Below are 4,059 nucleotides of genomic sequence, written 5' to 3' on the forward strand. Positions count from 1 at the left end.
TTTAAGAGAAAAAGAAATAAGATTTTAAAACTGATCTTTTTCTGGTAATGGTTACATTATTTTACTAAGCACTGGGAAAGACATGACTTTAAAACAGCTAATATCAATTAAATAAAAAAGGCTCCCATAATAGACAGATAGCTCGAAAATATGTGGAAAGTTAATTTCTGTCCATTTATCGTATTAATACTAAAGTTTTGGAAAAATGAATTTTAAAATATACCTGCACGTTTAAATACATTTTTTGTCTCAAGAGTCATATAAAGAGAAAGTAGGTTTAAATGCAAGTCAAGTTTTGCTTGGTGCCCATTAAATGACGGTTTTATGCATTTTCACAGCGGGAGAATAATTGAGTTCTAAAAGAGCTTACAACAGAAACATCTTGTGAAAGATTTTATGTTGTGTATACTTTTACAAAAGTAAAAGGATGTCTGTCTGTTAGTAGCAAAGGATCTTGCAAAACTTCTTAACGATATGGATCTACTTGACAGTGAAGCTTTTAATAGGTTTAATGAAGGTTTATGACTATTATTGGGGATGGTACCTCTATCCTCCCGGTAAAAATCAACTCTATAAAAAATCTCCCTCAAATTTTATCTTATTTCTTTTTAAAAAAATAAAATTGGAATTAGAGGGTCAACTTTCCCCTACTTCCTTCCATTAAGTCCCCATAAAGACAGCTATTTTTATATACATCCTATTATATAAAGGAGTAAAGTTTTGATTGTAGCTTAAGATTTCGATAACTACTAAACTGATTGAGTTCTCCTTTCATAGCTTCAAATAGGTCATGGGATGGTTTTAAGCCATGTTAATTATAGATTTAATCCTTGGAATGGTTTCAGAATATTTTGCTGTCATCTTTCTACCCCAGAAACCACTAAATACTAGGGGCGCAGCCAATAGTCCTATTAAATAAAGGAGTGTGTTTTTGTTTGTTTGAAGCTTAAAATATTGATAACTACTTAACCGATTAGGTTCTCCATTTGAAGGAGGCTTCACATTGATCCTGCGGTAGTTTTAGGCTATTCTATTTTCAGATTTGTGTCTTGGGATAAGGTTTTTTTCCCTACTGCTTCAAATACAGAGTTCTAGATGCTTGTGGAGCAGCCGCTAGTATGATATATTTAGTTACAAAATGACCATGTAAAACTTACAACAAATCATTAAAACCATCTGCTGTGGCCCATTTTAGAATTATCATACCAAAAGTTTAAATACAAGAATTTCTATATCTCAGTTAGGTAGAAAGTCATCAAACTATTTAGCTGGGTGTTTACAAGATCTTAATGGACAAAAATACATTCATATATAATCTATAATCCTTATTGAAAAAGACACACAGACAGGCGAACAAATAAATTACAATTAGTTGCACTTACTATTAAAAGATTACTCTACACTCCGAATTAAAGAAACATATGGCTATTTGATAATTAATACTACACAAAATTGAAATCTATTTACGCCATAATTTCTAATGATAAAAAACCAGTGATAATCGGATAAAAAAAATTGCGCGAACCTCTATGATTTTGATGTATTTCTACGGACAATTGTAGAGTTTAATTTTGCAGACAATAATTTAAATTTATTTGATATAAAAAAAATCAATCAAAGTTACATATATCGCATTCTTAAGAAGTATAGGTAATCAATTATTGGGGCTTTTCGAAGTGCAATTACTGTTCAAAAGTTTGACTGATAAAGGAGGATGCCTCCTTTTTTTTACCTACTTCATAATCCAAAGAAAGTCTACAAATAATTTACCCTGAAGTTCTAACTGTGCAGTGTGCATGGTAATGAGTTTGGACCAAGGCAATCCCCTTCTATGCAGCACACCTGACATATCAGCAGAAGGAACCATTTAACGTCTTTAGATAAGACACAGTGTTAACCTGAGATTTGAACCTATCACCTTCCCGACGACGAGCGAAGGCGCTATGTTGAGCCACGGTCGCGGGTAATCATTATCAGAAAGTACATTCAACATGCTATTTTGAACATAATTTTACAAGTGAAGCATCTCTATAATTACTTTTATGGATCTGGTTGTCCCTGTTTTGATACAAAATGTTTTTCTTCCTATATTAAGGTCTGGTACTTTAAAACTAAGTTAGCATCATGTATGTGCCAAATTGACTGTTCCTTCACCTCTAAACAAAAGTTTCTGGACAATTAACGTTAAGATAATATCTACTTCTGTGTTATTTCACACATGGATTTTATTTAAGTGAAGCTTTTCTGTAAATAGTAAATATCGTAATTGTTTAATCCTGGTATACATGTTTCTATATTAATATCATTGCAACTATTAATAGCTCTCAATCACTTTAAAATGTGACCAACCCTCGGTCCCTGGGATGCTGATACGGCCAACAATGAACAAACCATTTACAATACATTTTTTCCAACAGAAAGGGGGATTTTTTCCCGTGTATTTTCGAAAAAGGTTTGTATTTTAAGACTATAAAATAGGAGTAATACTCCAAAATTTGGCATTACAGTTGCCCAAAAATACAATTTTGAACTGTGAAGAAACAGCGGCAAAACCGCCGCTGTTACCGAAAACCGGTAAATTCCGCGAATATTTTTTGCCTTTTATCGCTAAATTATCTACACAAATTTAATTCTTTACAGACAAACTTCAACATAGCTGAAATAATAGAAATTTAGCCAAATTTAAATTAATATTCTAAATATATAGCGTATCTTCTATATAACATTTTCCACATTTGTTCGTATTTTCTTAGATGCTATAAGAGATTAAAAGTGTGAGTTTTATTCCTTAATTAACCTGCTTGAAAAAATAGTGCGCAATGCAATGAATATAAGTGCGAATATAATTTACTAATTACATATATAATAGCTGCGCTATTTTTAAAAAGCTGCAATAGGACTATTTATAGTAATTAGACACGGAGTTAGAAAATCAAACAGCATAACTTTGAATAAGAAATCTGATATATTTTTTATTTTTGGACGAATAACTTCCTAAATTAGTAATTATACAGTAATACGTTCAATAGAATATTTCGGCCTAAAGAAATTAAAATAACTTCAAATTAAATAATGAAAAAATTCCTAAAGAAATGGTGTCTTGGTACGAAATTCGTTTCAGGGCCTTTTTTCCCTCAAAAGACTTTCTTAACGTAAATATAATAATAATATGAAGATGTTTAAAGTCCCTTTCCAATCAATAAATTGATTTTATAACTTTTTCTCTTAATAATGATGACACAGGTTAACTTTGAATAAAAACAATAAACAGCTGGGGCAAGGTTGCCAACTATGAATATTAATTTAAGTAATAATTATATTCTAAATAAATCCACTAAAAATAATCTGGATTGTACAAATGAGGGAAAAAACGAATTTACAAAATTTTATTAGATTAAGAAATAATATTTTTTTGTGAAGTTTGATTAAATTTGGCAACTATGTTTATTTCTGATTTACATATATAGCAGACAATTTGCTTTCTCTTTATTATGCGTTTTAATTTTTCAAACGTTTCTTTTTAAAGCTTTAAAAGTAATATTTTGGGTATAATTTTCGTGTAGAAACTTTAATTTGGCCACTGAATAGTTTTTACCAAATGCAAGGGTGGTAAATTGGATTTGTTTACGTTTTTTCTTTGTTATTATTGACTAGCAGACCAAGGTTTGTCTGCGCAACTGACAACAAACTTACTGCGCGTGCGCATATCTAAAAATGACCTTGTTTCTAGAGTACTGTCAAATATATTCTTTACATAAAAAATATTAAATATTTAATTAAGACGAATTTTTATACAATTTAAAAGATTTTACTTTTAAGGTTGTCAAATTTTGTTTTATTTTATATTAAACCCTGTTTAAAGTTACGATCATGGGTTGCTGCAACTTTGACTTTGAAAAAATAAAAAAATTAATAAATAATTCTGAATATAAAACTATATTAAGAAAAATAAAAATGAAGCAATAATGAAGAAAAATATTTTATAGATAAAATATTATATTTTTGTTAAAAGTTGCGCCATTCTTTGATCAGCTGTTCCTTCTGTTATGGTTTGGTTAG

The sequence above is a fragment of the Acartia tonsa genome, chromosome 8 (assembly GCF_053477335.1).
Source record: "Acartia tonsa isolate MP-2025a chromosome 8, ASM5347733v1, whole genome shotgun sequence".
Classification (NCBI taxonomy): Eukaryota; Metazoa; Arthropoda; class Copepoda; order Calanoida; family Acartiidae; genus Acartia; species Acartia tonsa.